The sequence below is a fragment of the Scyliorhinus torazame genome, chromosome 13 (genome assembly GCF_047496885.1).
Source record: "Scyliorhinus torazame isolate Kashiwa2021f chromosome 13, sScyTor2.1, whole genome shotgun sequence".
Lineage (NCBI taxonomy): Eukaryota > Metazoa > Chordata > Chondrichthyes > Carcharhiniformes > Scyliorhinidae > Scyliorhinus > Scyliorhinus torazame.
In genome coordinates this window covers 101900674-101919078 of record NC_092719.1, presented here as the reverse complement: position 1 = coordinate 101919078, position 18405 = coordinate 101900674, and the positions used below count along the sequence as shown (strand labels likewise).

Here is an 18405-nt window from a genome sequence, read left to right as displayed (position 1 = left end):
TAACTTCCCCAGCATTGAATGGGACTCATGTAGTGTTGGAGGCGTAGATGGAGCAGAATTTGTAAGGAGCATCCAGGAGAGTTTTTTAGAGCAGTATGTAAATAGTCCAACTCGGGAAGGGGCCCCTGGTATTGGGGAATGATCCCGGCCAGGTGGTTGAAGTTTAGTCGGTGATTACTTTGGGAATAGCGATCACAATTCCGTAAGTTTTAGAATATTCATGGGCAAAGATGAGAGTGGTCCTAAAGAAAGAGTGCTAAACTGGGGAAAGGACAAGTGTAACAAAATTCGTCAGGAGCTAGGGAATGTGGATTGGAAGCAGCTCTTTAAGGGTAAATCCACATTTGAAATGTGGGAGTCTTTTAAGGAAAGGGTAATTAGAGTGCAGGACAGACATGTCCCTGTGAAAATGAGGGATAGAAATGGCAAGATTAGGGAACCATGGATGACGGGTGGAATTGCGAGACTAGCTAAGATGAAAAAGGAAGCATACATAAGATCTAGGCAACTTAAATCTGATGAAGCTTTGGAGGAATATCGAGAAAGTAGGACGAATCTGAAACGTGCAATAAAGAGGGCTAAAAGGGGTCATGAAATATCTTTGGCTAACAGGGTTAAGGAAAATCCCAAAGCCTTTTATTCGTATATAAGGAGCAAGAGGGTAACTAGAGAAAGGATTGGCGCACTCAAAGACAAAAGAGGGAATTTATGCGTGGAGTAGGAGGAAATGGGTGAGATTTTTAATGAGTACATTGCATCGGTATTCACCAAGGAGAGAGACATGACGGATTTTGAGGCTAAGGATGGGTGTTTAAATACTCTAGGTCAAGTTGGCATAAGGAAGGGGGAAGTTTTGGGTATTCTAAAAGGCATTAAGGTGGACAAGTCCCCAGGTCCGGATGGGATCTTTTCATAGAATTTATAGTGCAGAAGGAGGCCTTTCGGCCCATCGAGTCTGCACCGGCTCTTGGAAAGAGCACCTTACCCAAGATCAACACCTCCACCCTATCCCCATAACCCAGTAACCCCACCCAACACTAAGGGCAATTTTGAACACTAAGGGCAATTTATCATGGCCAATCCACCTAACCTACACATCTTTGGACTGTGGGAGGAAACCGGAGCGCCCGGAGGAAACCCACGCACAGACGGGAGGATGTGCAGACTCCGCACAGACAGTGACCCAAGCCGGAATCGAACCTGGGACCCTGGAGCTGTGAAGCAATTCTGCTATCCACAATGCTACCATGCTGCTCCATCTATCCCAGGTTACTGAGGGAAGAAATAGCTGGGGCCTTAAACAGATATCTTTGCAGCATCCTTGAACACGGGTGAGGTCTCGGAGGACTGGGGAATTGCTAATGTTGTCCCTTTGTTTAAGAAGGGTAGCAGGGATAATCCAGCGAATTATAGACCTGTGAGCTTGACGTCAGTGGTAGGCAAACTGTTGGAGAAGATACTGAGGGATAGGATCTATTCACATTTGGAAGAAAATAGACTTTTCAGTGATAGGCAGCATGGTTTTGTGCAGGGAAGGTCATGTCTTACAAACCTAATAGAATTCTTTGAGGAAGTGACAACATTAATTGATGAGGGAAGGGCTGTAGATGTCATATACATGGACTTCAGTAAGGCGTTTGATAAAGTTTCCCATGGCAGGTTGATGGAAAAAGTGAAGTCGTATGGGGTTCAGGATGTACTAGCTAGATGGATAAAGAATTGGCTGGGCAACAGGAGACAGAGAGTAATGGTGGAAGGGAGTGTTTCAAAATGGAGAAAGGTGACTAGTGGTGTTCCACAGGGATCCGTGCTCGGACGACTGTTGTTTGTGATATACATAAATGACCTGGACGAAGGTATAGGTGGCCTGATTAGCAAGTTTGCAGATGATACTAAGATTGGTAGAGTTGCAGATAGCGAGGAGGACTGTCAGAGAATACAGCAAAATATAAATAGATTGGAGAGTTGGGCAGAGAAATGGCAGAGTTCAATCTAGGCAAAGGCGAGGTGATGCATTTTGGAAGATCTAATTCAAGAGCGAACTATACGGTCAATGGAAGAGTCCTGGGGAAAATTGATGTACAGAGAGATCTGGGAGTTCTGGTCCATTGTACCCTGAAGGTGGCAACGCAGGTCGATAGAGTGGCCAAGAAGGCATACAGCATGCTTGCCTTCATCGGAACGGGGTATTGAGTACAAGAGTCGGCAGGTCATGTTACAGTTGTATAGGACTTTGGTTAGGCCACATTTGGAATACTGCGTGCAGTTCTGTGCGCCACATTACCAGAAGGATGTGGATGCTTTAGAGAGGGTGCAGAGGAGGTTCACCAGGATGTTGCCTGGTATGGAGGGTGCTAGCTATGAAGAAAGGTTGAGTAGATTAGGATTGTTTTCGTTGGAAAGATGGAGGTTGAGGGGCGACCTGATTGAGGTCTAGAAAATCATGAGAGGTATAGACAGGGTGGATAGCAACAAGCTTTTTCCAAGAGTGGGGGTGTCAATTACAAGGGGTCACGATTTCAAGGTGAGAGGGTGAAAGTTTAAGGGAAATGTGCATGGAAAGTTTTTTACGCAGAGGTGGTGGGTGCCTGGAATGCTTTGCCAGCGGAGGTGGTAGAGGCGGGCACAATAGCATCATTCAAGATGCATCTAGACAGATATATGAATGGGTGGGGAACAGAGGGAAGTAGATCCTTGGAAAATAGTTGACAGGTTTAGATAAAGGATTTGGATCGGCGCAGGCTGGGAGGGCCGAAGGGCCTGTTCCTGTGCTGTAGTTTTCTTTGTTCTTTGTATCTAGCTTGTACACCCGGGACCCCATGAGACTTCACTTTCTCCATCAGCCGACCATGGGGAACCTTATCAAATGCCTTACTGAAGTCCAAGTATATGACATCTGCAGCCCTTCCCTCATCAATCAACTTTGTCACTTCCTCAAGGAATTCTATTAAGTTGGTAAGACATGACCTTCCCTGCGCAAAACCATGTTGCCCATCACTGATAAGCCCATTTTCTTCCAAATGGGAATAGATCCTATCCCTCAGTATCTTCTCCAGCAGCTTCCCTACCACTGACATCAGGCTCACCGTTCTATAATTACCTGGATTATCTCTGCTACCCCTCTTAAACAAGGGGACAACATTAATTCTCCAGTCCTCCGATACTTCACCCGTGTTCAAGGATGCTGCAAAGATATCTGTTAAGGCCCCAGCTACTTCCTCTCTCACTTCCCTCAGTAACCTGGGATAGATCCCACCCGGACATGGGGACATGTCCACCTTAATGACTTTTAGAATACCCAACACATCCTCCCTCCTTATGCCGACTTGACCGAGAGTAATCAAACATCTATCCCTAACCTCCACATCCGTCATGTCCCTCTCTCGGTGAATACTGATGCAAAGTACTTATTAAGAATCTCACCCATTTTCTCTGACTCCACGCATAACTTTCCTCCTTTGTACTTGAGTGGGACAACCCTTTCTCTAGTTACCCTCTTGCTCCTTATATATGAATAAAACGCTTTGGGATTTTCCTTAACCCTATTTGCTAAAGATATTTCATGACCCCTTTTAGCCCTCTTGATTCCTCGTTTCAGATTGGTCCTACATTCCCGATATTCTTCCAAAGCTTTGTCTATCTTCAGTCGCCTAGACCTTATGTATGCTTCCTTTTTCTTCTTAGCTAGCCACAATTTCACCTGTCATCCATGGTTCCCCAATCTTGCCATTTCTATCCCTCATTTTCACAGGGAAATGTCTGTCCTGCACTCTAATCAACCTCTCTTTAAAAGCCTCCCACATATCAAATGTGGATTTACCTTCAAACACTGCTCCCAATCCACATTTCCCAGCTCCTGCCGAAATTTTAATAGCTGGCCTTCCCCCAATTTAGCACTCTTGCTTTAGGACCACTCTCGTCTTTGTCCATGAGTATTCTAAAACTTACGGAATTGTGATCACTATTCCCAAAGTAATCCCCGACTGAAACTTCAACCACCTGGCCGGACTCATTCCCCAACACCAGGTCCAGTATGGCCCCTTCCCGAGTTGGACTATTTACATACTGCTCTAGAAAACCCTCCTGGATGCTCCTTACAAATTCTGCTCCATCTAGACCTCTGACACTAAGTGTATCCCAGTCAATGTTGGGAAAATTAAAATCTCCTATCACCACCACCCTGTTGCTGCTCCATCTTGCCATAATCTGTTTACATATTTGTACCTCTTTCTCACTCTCGCTGTTGGGAGGTCTGTAGTACAGCCCCAACATTGTTACCGCAGCCTTCCTGTTTCTGAGCTCTGCACATATCGCCTCACTGCTCGAGTCCTCCATAGTGCCCTCCTTCAGCACAGCTGTGATATCCTCTCTGACCAGTAATGCAACTCCTCCACCCCTTTTACCTCTCTATCATGCCTGAAGCATCGATATCCTGGGATATTTAGTTGCCAATCATGCTCTTCCCTCAACAAAGTCTCAGTAATAGCAATAATATCATACTCCCAGGTACTAATCCAAGCCCTAAGTTCATCTGCCTTACCTACTACACTTCTTGCATTAAAACAAATGCACCTCAGACCACCAGTCCCTTTGCGTTCATCATCTGCTCCCTGCCTATTCTTCCCCTTAGTCACGCTGACTTCATGATCTAGTTCCTTACAGGCTTTAGTTACTACCTCCTTACTGTCCACTAACCTCCTCATTTGGTTCCCATCCCCCTGCCACATAAGTTTAAACCCTCCCCAACAGCGTTAGCAAAAGCACCCCCAAGGACATTGGTTCCAGTCCGGCCCAGGTGTAGACCATCCAATTTGTAGTCGTCCCACCTCCCCCAGAACCGGTCCCAATGTCCCAAAAATCTGAACCCCTCCCTCCTGCACCATCTCTCAAGCCATGCATTCATCCTGCCTATTCTTTCATTTCTACTCTGACTACCACGTGGCACTGGTAGCAATCCTGAGATTACTACCTCTGAGGTCCAACTTGGCTCCTAACTCCCTAAATTCTGCTTGTAGGACCTCATCCCATTTTTTATCTATATCATTGGTGCCTATATGCACCATGACAACTGGCTGTTCACCCTCCCCCTTCAGAATGTTCTGCAGCTGATCTGAGACATCCCTGACCCGTGCACCTGGGAGGCAACATACCATTCGGGAGTCTCGTTTTCGACCTCAGAACTGCCTATCTACAACCCTTACAATTAAATCCCCTATGACTATAGCCCTTGCACTCTTTTTCCCGCCCCTCTGTACAGCAGAGCCAGCCACGGTGCCATGAACCTGGCTACTGCTGCCTTCCCCTGGTGAGCCATCTTCCCCAACAGTATCCAAAACGGTATACCTGTTTTGGATAGAGATGACTGCAGGGGACACCTGCACTTCCTTCCTGCTTTTTCTCTGCCTTTTGGTCACCCATTCCCTTTCTCCCTCAGCAATCCTAATCTGTGGTGTGACCAATTCGCTAAACGTGCTATCCACGACCTCCTCAGCATCGCGGATGCTCCAAAGTGAGTCTATCCGCAGCTCCAGAGCCGTCATGCAGTCTAACAAGAGCTGCAGCTGGACACACTTCCCGCACGTGAAGGAGCCAAGGACATCAGCCACGCCCCTGAGCTCCCACATTGAGCAAGAGGAGCATAACATGGGTCTGAGATCTCCTGCCATTTTTAAGCTTAACTTAGTCCAACTATAATAGCAAATAATAGATAAATGAAAAAGGAAAGAAAAATTGTTACCAATCACACGATAAAAAAAATTCCAAATAGAAAAACCTTACCTTATCAACACACCTCAGGTAAAAGAAAAACTACTTACCAGTCACCAGCCAATCACTTACCTGCTGGCTGTGACATCACGGTTCAACTTGTTTCTACTTCTACCTGCCCTCGAGTCTCCCTGTTGATCTTTATTCGGCTGGGATCCTTACAGTGATTGTTTATTTTTGGTTAGAGTAGGAGGTAGGGGGGGAAACACTGAAGAAGTGTTTGGGGTTTAATTGTCACTTGACAACAGCTCCTCCACAAACCACCTTCTGGATACAGTGACCGCAATGTACTGATGCAAATTTTCCCCACAACAGCCAATCAGCGGCTCCGCTCTGCTGACCTCTGCTGGATGCTTGCCTTCACTTGAGCAGGAAGGGTGTCTTGCTCAGGTACACCTTCTGGATACAGTGACCGCAATGCACTGATGCAACTTTTCCCCGCAACAGCCAATCAGCGGCTCCGCTCTGCTGCCCTCTGCTGGAGCACGTACACTGGGGGGGGAGGCACATCCTACATTATCACTTCCATTGTCTGCAACTCTTGTACTCCTTTCTCTGCACTCTCTCTTGACAGAGCGCTTTCCACGGCCTTCTTTAACTCAATCAGCGGCTCAGTGAGCAACTTCCGTTCAGTTGCCCGCACTGACTAATCTGTCCCGTAGAATTTCAGACAGAGAATTTCAGGGCCATATTCACAAAACTTAGCCAGTTTCCTTTGATGCTTCAAAAAACTAGGTTACAGACACTCGCCATGTTTATTCAGCCATGTTAAAATGGTATCCTTGCATGGCAGCTTGGGGTCATAATGGCTTGCAACTAGCATTGCCAACTCCTCAAACATCTTCGAGTCTGGAGACACAGGGTATGTTAGACTTTGATTACGCTGAAGGTGGGCGCTCCACAGGCAGTCAACAGTATCACTGTCTGGCACTCTTCACCCATTATCGCTTTGGCCCTGAAGAAATAGCGCACAAGTTCGGCATATTGCATCCTATATTCTATGCTTGCATTAATACATCCAATCTCCCGAAAAGCGGCATTTTGAAAATAGTGCAAACCTTTCCCCAATGGTATGAATAGAGTTGGCCTGGTTTCCAACCATTAATGGCACCGACTGCCGTTCCACTTTATCCTTGTCGCCAGTATTGAGTCCATAGAGGCGTGCACATGAGAGGCTAAAATAAACTATTGGCTTATTTGACAGTGAACTATTTACATGTTGTACACAGATCCCAGTCGGGACTTCTCTGCATGAAATGAAATGAAAATCGCTTATTGTCACAAGTAGGCTTCAAATGAAGTTACTGTGAAAAGCCCCTAGTCACCACATTCTGGCGCCTGTTCGGGGAGGCTGGTACGGGAATTGAACCGTGCTGCTGGCTGCCTTGGTCTGCTTTCAAAGCCAGCGATTTAGCCCTGTGCTAAACTCCCACTTGGGCTATGCTTTTATAATTTAGCTCTGCTGATGGGGCCCCCGCCCCTCAGCATAGACGATCACACTAAAATGAGATTCACTAATTGGTCCAACCCATCGATCTTGTGCGGGTAATAACACTATCCCAGTCTATAATTGGATCATTTAAATCACCCATTATAATAATTATATAATTCTTGCATCTCAATAATTTATTTGCCTTACTACTAGTTGGGTGGTCTATATCCTATACTGATCAGTGATATTGCACCTTTTTCATTCCTTACCTTTAGCAAGAGAAATTCGATCTTTGACCCCTCTGGAACATCCTCTCTCCGTCTGTAAGTCCACATTTAACAAGTACTGCCAATTTTTCTCCGATCCTCTCTGAATTTCCCCTCAGTTTCACATCCTCCTGTCAATCTAGCTTAAACCCTCCTCAACAGCGCTCTTAAACCTCCCTGCAAGGACATTAGTCCCAGGACTGTTTGCACAGGCCCTACCTGCCTCAGAACCAGTCTCAGTGCCTCAGGAATCAAAAGCCCTCCTTCCTACGCCATTTCTCCAGCCAGGTGTTGAACTGCTCAATCTTCCTATTCTTATGTTTCCTGGCACATGCCACTGGGAGAAACCCTGAGATTACTGCTCTTTAGGTCCTGCTTTTAAATTCCCTTCCTAACTCCCTAAAATCTGCTTTGAAGACTTCATCCTTTTCTTCCCATGTCATTGGTCCAGTGTTGATTGTGCTTCCCCAAAAGAATGACCTGCAGCTGATCTGTGACATCCTTGACTCTGGCAACAGGGAGGCAACATACCATCTTTGAGTCATGTCTGTGGCCACAGCATTGCATGTTTACTCCCCTAACTATGGAATCCCCTCATACTACAGCACTTCCACTTTCCTGCCCATGCAGCTGACCCACCCATGGTGCCACAAACTGGGCTCTTGCCACAATTTTCTGAGGAACCGTTTTGCTCACCAGTATCCAAAATGGAAACGTGGTCCGAAAGCACAATAGCCTCAGGTGATTCCTGCACTACCTGTATGACAGAGAGGATTTTAAGATATAGCAAAGGAAGACCAAGAAACTGACAAAGAAAAGAAGAATAGAATATGAATACCATCTAGCAAAATGCATAAAAACAGGAAAAGTGGCTAAGATAAATGTGGGTCCATTACAGGCAGAGTCAGGCAGATTCATGATGGGGAAATGATAGAGAAGCTAAATTAATACTTTGGGCGGGATTTACTGGCTGTTCACACCGGCGGGAAATTCTGGTTCCATGCCGGCGCACAGGTTTCCTGGTGATGAATGGTGCAGTCAACGGAAAATCTCATTGACAACGGGGAGGCCGGTAGATCCCGCTGGCGGGCTGCCAAGCACAAAGTGAGGTGGTCGGTAAATCCCACTCCTTGGGCTGGATTTTCCGTCGCGCCACCTTTCCGTTTCACCCCGCCGGCGGGATGCTCCGTTACGCCGACAGGTCAATGGGGTTTCCCATTATGGGGCAGCCCCACACCGTCGGGAAACCCCCGGGGTTGCCGGTAAAACGGAGCATCCTGCCGGCGGAGAATCCAGCCCCTGATGTGGTGTCTATGGAAGATATAGGAATACTCCCAGATGTAGAGAGCCAAGGGATTTGGAGAAGGAAATTAGTATAAGTAAGAAGATTGTATTGAAGAAATTAATGGGATGGGTCCCATGTTTAATTCTGGTCTCCACACTACCAGGAGGATCTGAAGGCTTTGGAGAGGGTACAGAAGAGGTTTACCAGCCTGTTGCCTGGTATGGAGGGCATTAGCTATGAGGAGAGGTTGGATAAACTTGGTTCGTTCTCTGGCACATCAGAGGTTGAGGCGCGACCTGATTGAAGTCTACAAAATTATGAGGGGCATGGACAGAGTGGATAGTCAGAAGCTTTTTCCCAGGATGGAAGAGTCAGTTACTAGGGGACATAGGTTTAAGATGTGAGGGACAAAGTTTAGAGGAGATATGACACAGAGGGTGAGTGCCTGGAACTTGTCGGAGGAGGTGGTGGAATTAGATACGATAGTGACGTTTAAGGGGTGTCTTGACAAATACATGACCTGGATGGGAATAGAGGGATACAGACTGCAGAAGTGTAGAAGGTTTTAGGTTAGATGGGCAGCATGGTCAGCGCAGGCTTGGAGGGCTGAAGGGCCTGTTCCTGTGCTGTACTTTTCTTTTTTTGTTCTTTGTATCTGATATGCATTGAAATGCATCCCGGAGTTTAGAAAGAAATCTGTAATACTGATATTAATTATCGTAACAGGTTCTGCATGTGCTGTAGCCAGCAGTCCTTAAAGGAACCCTTGAAACTGCCACCATAAAGGTTGAGTCACATTTTTAAAATATATCTTTCTATGGCATCACAAGGGACCAGAAATATTCTTTTCCGCTCTCCTGTGCTCTGGAATGCAGCTGCTAGCCTTTTCTCCACTTGTGCCTTGTGCTCGCCGCCAGTCACTGGACTCAACTGTAGGCAGTGCAGCTTCATGCAATTTCTAAATGGGGCCTGAGAATTAATACTGATTGATTATGTGTTTTGTGCAATGCTTGTTCCCTCTGCTCATCCTGACTTACAGGTATGAATGAGTTTCTACATCTGTTTTCCCTTGAGTATTTTATCCTCTTCTTTTCAGTGGCTATTTCTTAATTGCTATCCATCTGTAATATGTTTTGCTTCTCCCATCTGGGGACTAAGTCCCCAGGCCAGCGGGAGAACCGAACCGGCGCAAATCACTCCGGCGTCAACAGCCCCCAAAAGTGCGGAATTCTCCGTATTTTCAGGGGCTAGGTGGACGGCGGAGGGGCTGGCGTCGCACCAACCGGCGCCGAAGGGAAGGCGCGAGTTCGTGCATGCGTCGAAGCGACGGCATGCTCTCACGCATGCGCAGAGAGGCTGCCGTGGTTCTGCGCATGCGCAGACCGGCCGGTGCATTTTGCCGCATGCGCGGGGGGTTCTCTTCTCTGCGCTGGCCATGGCAGAGCCCTACAGGCGCCGGCGCGGAAGAAAGGAGTGTCCCCACGGATCAAGCCCACAAGCGGGGGGTTGGAGAATCCCCAGTTGTCAACTGCCATGTGTTTTCTCGATGGGTGATATGTGCCTCTCAAATTTTCTATTTTTGTTTCAGAAACAAATGTTATCAGCTGAAAAAAAAAGACTTCACCCAATGATAGAAGTTGCAGTTGCTGAGTCTGTAATGCACCAAGCTGAATTTTGACAGTCTGCAACAAATGGCTGCACGCATCACCTGTAAATGCAGGAGATCCAATCTACTCCCAAGACTGCACATTATATCCACAATTATTCAGTCCACTGCCAGTTTGCCCTGAAACTTGCAGTGTGTCTAAGTCATCTGATTTGAAGCCTGTTATCATTGGGCAGTGAAAATTGCAACCTAGTTTGATTGAATATTTTCTGTTCAGGGCTTGTGTAATCGAATTATAATTCAGTCTAATGGAAAGTATTTCAGGAAGCTGCTGTGGAATTGTATTTACAGAAGATGCTCAAAAATGTAGCTGGAAGTGATCCTATTACTTCTAAGCTCATTAAACAGTTGGATTCAAAATGCCATCATTCCTTTACTACCTACTGTATTAAGGGTTGTACATTTTTTTGAGGTGACAAGAATGGTCTGTAACATTCATTTCAATTTTGAGACTGTCAGATGTGAAAATTAATTTTTGGAACCTTGCAACTGGATCTAATTCACTTACTAGTGCACCTTATGAAAAGAGCAGAGAGTTTATACAGGTTTTTCAGTTGCCCCGTTCGTGGGGTTGGAACGTATATGCACAGTGATTGTTCAGGAAGTTCCTGAAGGATCTGTCATATTATTAAAGACTTTGACTCCTACGAATCTAAGCTAAGAAAACTTTCATAATTTTGTTCAGCTTAATTTTTCCCATTTCTACAAGAACATTTCCAATCAACCCTACAGCTTTGGAATTTGCAGTTGACCAACAACAGGCATTAATACCTCCTCTAGGTGCAGCGGAATTAATGAAGGAGGGACAGCCCCAGGATTGAAGATGCCAAAGTTACTAAGAGAAAATTATTTATTTATTGAAGTATTTTTTTGTATGCTGTGAAATAAATAATTCTGTTGTGTCTAGTTATGTTGGATCTCATTGCTGGGCAATTTTTCTTTAAATTTCACAACACAAAACAGAACCTGAAATTAAAACCTAATTCTTTCCCCTAATCTACAAATTGCGTATACAATATTTTCAGATAAAAAGGGGGCGATTATGCGGGGCTATTCGCCCTAGCCAGGATTCCTGTTGAATTGGGTATGAGGCCCAAAACGGGATTCTCAAAGATGTCAAACCTGTCATGAGTCTCCCAGCCCACATCCCCGAGACTGCCATGGACTTGGGAGATGGGTACTCTATATGTACCTCCAGGGTGCCACGGGATGGTCCAACAAGGCGATGAACAGGAGGGGTTGTGTTTGGGGTCTTTTCTGGGATAAGGATCATGTGGCAAGCCTTCCTCTGTCAAACCTTTGATGTCTCCCAGCATGTCAATATCAATGATCTGTCAGATGAATGTGTTTTCCCTCTTGAAAGCTTGGGTGGGATTCTCCTTCAGCTGCTTCTTCCGCTTCACCAGCAGCGCACTCGCCCAGGGATTTCCGGATGGCGTGGGAGTAGCCCCAATGGCCAGCTGCCAGGACGGAGAATCCCACTGTCGGTGGGGGCGCGCCGTGCCAGAAAATGGGTCTGGCGGGATGGAGAATCCTGCCCTTGATTTCTGTCGCAGCACATCACTGAAATATCTGTCAGATGAAGGTAAAAGTTTCACTAAAATGTGTTGGAAGTTTTTGGAGCCCTTCACATTCAATTTCATTCCCCTTTAACTTTCTCAATCCTCTGGGCTTGCTGAGAAGCCAAAAGTCTTCGAACTGTATTGTTAACAGTAAATTTCACTGTCCATTTACTAGCCTCATGATTGACAGGTCCAGGCTATTTCAAATGAGAGATTAGCTTTGTTTTTATAGCTCTTCATGATCCATTAACAACTGCTTCCTCCTTTGAGCAGGTGTTTGTAACCACAGTTTTCTTAAAGAGGGTGTTTATTTGCTCTGAAGTGCTTTGTCTTTTCAGCAGGTGTTCTGGCCAGCCCCATGTTTTTTCCAAGTTTGAACCTTTCTAGAGAGCAGATATGCTTTCTATGGTAACGACAAGGGGAGTCCGTCGAGTTCACAGGGAGACATTTATTCAGCTTTACAGTGGCACATATATAGGACCCAGGTACACATTGCTAGGTCCTTGCTCCTTTCTGCCAGCTCTTGTCAAAGGTCCTACGCCGTTGCTGTATAAGAGTGTGGCTACTGGGCATTTCCGGTGGCGGCTGTGAGGGAGTAAGTCGCACATTTGGTGGCTCTCGATCCAGTCGGACTTTTGGACCTTTTTCCCTGACTTTTTTGAGCACTAGATTTGAAGGCATAGGCACTCCGGCACTGACTCCAGGGCATGAGGGTAGTTTTGGTCAATGTATATGCCCCAAATTGGGACGATGTGAATTTTATTAAGAGACTGCTGGGGAAGATACCTGACCTGGACTCGCACAGGCTGATTATGGGAGGTGATTTTAACACAGTCCTTGACCCCGGCTTAGACCGGTCGTGTTCAAAAACATGCAAGGTGCAGGCAATGGCAAAAGAATTGAGGGGGTTCATGGAGGGCTAGTTGGCCAACGGGGAAGGAGTTTTTGTTCTATTCACATGTTCATATTTTTTCATCATGAGCAGGGATTTGCTGGCGGGGGTGACAAACGTAGAATATTCGGTGATCGCTATTTGGGACCATGCTCCACACTGGGTTGATCTGCAGGTCTGTAAGGAAAGTTTTCAGCGCCCTCAATGGAGGCTAGAGGTCGGTCTGCTGGCGGACGAGGCGGTGTGTGAGAGGGTGAGGAAATGTATGCAAAACTACCTGCAGGTCAATGACACGGGAAGTCTCAGCTGCGGTGCTCTGGGAGGCGCTGAAGGCAGTGGTGAGAGGGGAGCTGATCTCGATCCGAGCATACGGACAGAGCAGTAACTGACCAACTGGTGAAGGAGATTTTACAGAGATATGCGGAGACCCCGAGGGTAGAGCTTTTAAGGGAACGACGAAGAATGAGTTTGGGGTGTTGTCCACAGGTAAGGTTGTGGAGCAACTTAGGAAGGCGAGGGGTGCGATTTATGCGCACGGGGAGAAAGCTGGCACAGCAACTGAGGAAGAGGGAGGCGGCCAGGGAAATAGGGAAGGTAGTCGAGGGGGGGGAAACTTGGTAGGAGATCAGGCAGGGCTGAACAAGGTGTTCAGGAACTTCTCCAGGAAGTTTTACACCTCGGAATCCCCTGCGGGGCAGGAGGGGGTGAGGCGCTTTCTGGATGGATTGACCTTCCCAAAAGTGGATAGGGGGTTGGTAGACGGGCTGGCGGCCCCGATTAGGACCAAATAAATGTTGGGGGGGGCTTGAGGGCCGCATGGGTATCCGGTGGAGTTTTATAAAAAGTTCTCAGATAGTGGGGCCGGTGCTGGTTAGGGTTTTTAATGAGGCAAGAGACAGAGGGGTTTTACCCCTGATGATGTCACAGGCCACCATCTCCCTGATATTGAAACGGGACAAAGACCCGGAGGCATGTGGGTCCTCTAGGCCGATCTCTGCTCAATGTAGATGCTAAAATACTGGCCAAGCTCTTGGCTGTTAGGATTGAGGACTGTGTGCCGGACGTTATGGAAGATGAAACCGGGTTCGTCAAGGGCAGGCAATTGCTGGCCAACCTAAGAAGGCTGCTGAATGTGATCATGATGCCCCCGGAGAGTAGGGAGGCAGAGGTAGTTGTGGCAATGGATGCCGAGAAGGCTTTCAACCGGGTTGAGTGGGACTATTCATGGGAGGTGCTGAGACAATTTGGGTTTGGGGAGGGCTTTATCGACTGGGTCAGGCTGCTGTACCAGGCTCCGGAGGCTAGTGTAAGGACGAATAGGATGACGTCTCACTATTTTAGACTGTACCGAGGGACAAGGCAGGGGTGTCCCCTCTCCCCACTGCTGTTTGCGCAAGCAATAGAGCCGCTGGCAACTGCTCTGAGAGCTTCTAGGGGTTGGAAGGGGCTGGTATGGGGAGAGGGGCGGTGGAACACAGAGTTTCGTTGTACGCTGATGACCTGCTCTTATATATCACGGGTCCAGTGGCTGGGCTGGATGAAATCATGGAAATCCTGAGGGAATTCAGCCGGTTCTTGGGGTATAAACTGAACATGGCAAAAAGTGAGTTGTTTGTAGTCCAGGCGAGGGGCCAGGAGGGTCGGATGAGGGGGCTGCCGTTTAGGTTAGTAGGGGACAGTTTTAGATACTTAGGGATACAGGTGGCGCAGGACTGGGGCCGGTTGCACAAGTTGAACTTATCTCAGTTGGAGCAAATGAGGGTCGAGTTCCAGAGGTGGGACGCACTCCCACTGACACTAGCGGGGAGAGTTCAGACGGTTAAAATGACGATCCTCCCGAGATTCCTGTTCGTATTCCAGTGTCTCCCCATTTTCATTCCGTGGTCTTTTTTCAAGAAGGTCAATAAAATGATTATGGCATTGGTGTGGGCGGGAAAGTCCCCGCAGGTGAGGAGATTGATGCTCGAGAGGAACCAAGGGGAAGGGGGGCTGGCTCTGCCAAACTTCAGTAATTACTACTGGGCGGCCAACATAGCTATGATAAGGAAGTGGATGGTGGGTGCGGGGTCGGTTTGGGGGTGGATCGAGGCCGCTTCGTGCAAGGGCACCAGTTTGGCCGCCCTGGTTACTGGTTACCGCCGGCACGGTACTCCACCAGCCCTATAGTGGTGGCGACTTTGCGGATCTGGGGCCAATGGAGAAGGCATGTGGGGGAAGTGAGAGCATCAGTTTGGTCCCCAATTTGTGACAATCACCGGTTTGCCCTGTGGAATATGGACGGTGGGTTCTGAACATGGCAGAGGGCTGGGATTGAGAGGATGGGGGATCTGTTCTTGGAAGGGAGCTTCCCTAGCATGAGGGTGCTAGAGGAAAAATTTGGGCTGGCGAGAGGGAATGATTTCAGGTACTTGCATGTGCAGGACTTTCTACGCAGACAGATTCCATCCTTCCCACACCTGCCACATAGGAGGATCCAGGACAGGGTAGTGTCCAGTGGATGGGTTGGGGAGAGGAGGGTCTCGGATATATACAAAGAACTTATGGGGGCCGAGGAGTCGCAGACCGAGGAGTTGAAGCTTAAATGGGAAGAGGAGCTCGGAGGTGAGATAGAAGAGGGCTTATGGGCGGAGGCGTTGAGCAGGGTTAACGTGACTGCAACATGCGCTAGGCTCAGTCTGATTCAATTCAAGGTCATCCACCGGGCCCACATGACAGGGGCTCAGATGAGTAAATTCTTTGAATTGGAGGACAATGCGCCAGATGTTTGGGAGGACCAGCGAACCATGTCCACATATTCTGGGCATGTCCAAATCTCAGGGGGTACTGGCAGGGATTTGCGGACGTTATGTCCCGGGTACTGAAAACAAGGGTGGTGATGAGTCCTGGGTACTGAAAACAAAGGAGGTGGCAATTTTGGGGGTTTCGGAGGACCCGGGAGTCCAGGAGGAGAAAGAGGCTGACGTTTTGGCCTTTGCTTCCCTGGTAGCCCGGCGACAAATTCTGCTGGCATGGAGAGACTCAAAGCCCCCGAAGTCGGAGGCCTGGCTATCGGATATAGCGAGCTTTCTCGGTCTGGAGAAAATTAAGTTCGCTCTGAGAGGGTCACTGTCAGGGTTCACCCGGAGGTGGCAACCATTTATCGACTCCTTCTCGGAAAATTAACCGTCAACAGAGGGGGGGTTAGGGCAACGTAGATTTGGGGGGCAGTTAGGCGGGTCCTTGTAGGAGGGGAGCTCGTTTTTGTACGATGTTGATTGTTCTTTGCACACTATTTTGTATTGTTTACTATGCCAAAATGCCTCAATAAAATTGTTTAGCAAAAAAAAAGTGTGGCTACTTTACAGGGACAAGGTGTTCAAGCCTGAGCATCCACAGTGCACCCATCAACACCTCTGAAAACACCTGTGCCCTTGCATTCCGGGGATCAGGTGCCCGGAAGGTCATGGACAACTATGGGAGGGCATAGGGCAGTGTCTGTGACCGTGTGAACAAGATGTTCTGGGTAGTAGCTGTTTGGGCAGCAAGAATGGTGAGGGTTTGTCAGTATTCAGAAGGAGTTGGGGGCTGGAGGTTCCAGGGATGGGTGGCCTTACTGACCATCTCCCTCCACCTCACAGAAACATGAATTTTGGTGTAGAGCCAGTCGAGTTTGCTACAATCCTAGTCACTGATGTCGAGGAGAACAGCCAACCGCCAGGGTCCAACAAGGCCAGAGGACCAGGAGGCCCTCATAGCCTCCAGATTTCCATGCTATGAGGCTTAAATGTCCACCAGCTCAAAACACCCCACCCTCCCTTATACTTAAACTTAGCCTTGCCCGGTCCCTTCTTCCCTTCCCAGAATTCTTGTTTCCCCACCTCCTCCAACGCTTGACCCCATTCCCTTAAATCGTCCCCCCCCCCTCCCATGACACATGTTCCCCCTCCCCTTCTCTAATGGTCTACATGACATCACACCAGTGTGGTGAGCCTGGAGTGGCAGTGTCAGCGGGTCTCTTCTCATGGAAGCAGGATGATGAGGACTTGCTGTGAGGAAATTTGGTGTTCCAAAGGTTCTGCTTAAGTCTGCCTCCTGCCTTTCTGATGACAGCTCACTGACTTATTGGATCATGCTTGAGTGCGGGATGGTGGCACTTTCTTCTGGGCCACAATTAAGGTGGGGTAGGGGGATGCGAGTTTGGGCTCCTAGACTGATGATGCTGTCATAACAGGATTCCTGAGACTGGTGGTCTCATGGCCACTCACTTCTGGGTGAGCTTGGAGGGCCTTTGGGAAGCTCAGAGATCCAATGGGGGGATGAAGCATACCGCTCCCCCTCCCGCCATGCGGGAAAATAGAGTGAGAGGGATGTTGGTTTGGATGTGCAATATTATTGAATTCTAATTATTTACAGTGAGTCGCATTTTTTCTCGAACTAAAGCTGTGAAACTTCACCCATGCCAACTCTATGCTCTTATCTTAATCTTACTTGGCCTCACACTCTCAGGTGTCTCCCTAGAATGCATATCAGAAGTGGAGGCAGTCTGCTGCATTCCGCACCCCCTGGTCTGCGATCCCCTTGGAGGGCATCTTCTGGAGGGCCTGGACCTGCACCATGGAGGGCCCCGGCTGATGTTCGGGTGTCATAGATGTCGCTGTGTCATCCTGTTCTGCCTGCTGCACAGGAAATGTGCCAGTGCCATGAGAGGGCAATTCAGAAGGCCTGGAGACTGCTTAAGTCTCCTTGGTGGAAGGCCCCGGAATGGGCTCCAGCGCTTCTTTCTCCCTCTGGGTGCTCGCTGGTCCCTGGGTTACTCCGTGGGACAGAGGGCAGCTGGAGTGAGATCCAGAAGTCTGTGTCGTCTGGCCCTGCCAGTCCTGGAGGTCTGTCATTGTCTGAACCATGGTGTTGAAGTCCTTAGACATGGTCCTGTGTGACTGGGCCAAGCTCTGGAGCACCACAGCAGTGTCCATGTGCGTATGGAACATGCCTTTCTGTGTCTAGCCCATGCCATTGGCGGATTCTGCCGTGGACATCACAAAGTTAGACAAGTCTTGGACATCGTCAGTCATGTCTTGGACATCTTGCCCCAGGCTTTCTACTGCAGACATCACACATGCAGTGTTGGCCTGGGTGCCACATGTAGCTGGCACAATTTCCTGCGACAGAAGGTTTCTGGACTCCTCCAGTTGGCTTCACAATTGCTGGAATGTTGCTAACAGCCCCCCCCCCCCCTCCCCCCCTGCAATGCCTGGCTCTGCTTGTGCATCTTGAAATGAAATGAAAATGAAACAAAAATCACTTATTGTCACAAGTAGGCTTCAAATGAAGTTACTATGACAAGCCCCTAGTCGCCACATTCTGGTGCCTGTTCGGGGAGGCTGGCACGGGAATTGAACCGTGCTGCTGGCCTGCCTTGTTCTGCTTTCAAAGCCAGCGATTTAGCCCTGTGATAAACCAACCCCTTTAGCTGTGATGAGAGGACCTTTCCAGGGGCCAGGCAGCTTGCTCGAGGGCAGCTCTTTCCTGGGATCCAGCACACCTCCAACTGCCCGCT

General features: G+C 48.3%; 1 long non-coding RNA gene across 1 annotated transcript in view; it reads left to right on the top strand.

Annotated features, from left to right (window-relative positions):
• LOC140387717 (uncharacterized) overlaps nt 1–11251 on the top strand; it is a 115377-nt gene extending 104126 nt beyond the window's left edge. Inside the window, exon 5 of the long non-coding RNA XR_011933972.1 lies at nt 10338–11251. This is a non-coding gene — a long non-coding RNA (uncharacterized lncRNA). The remainder of the gene's footprint in view (nt 1–10337) is intronic.
• Nucleotides 11252–18405: the final 7154 nt, after the last annotated feature.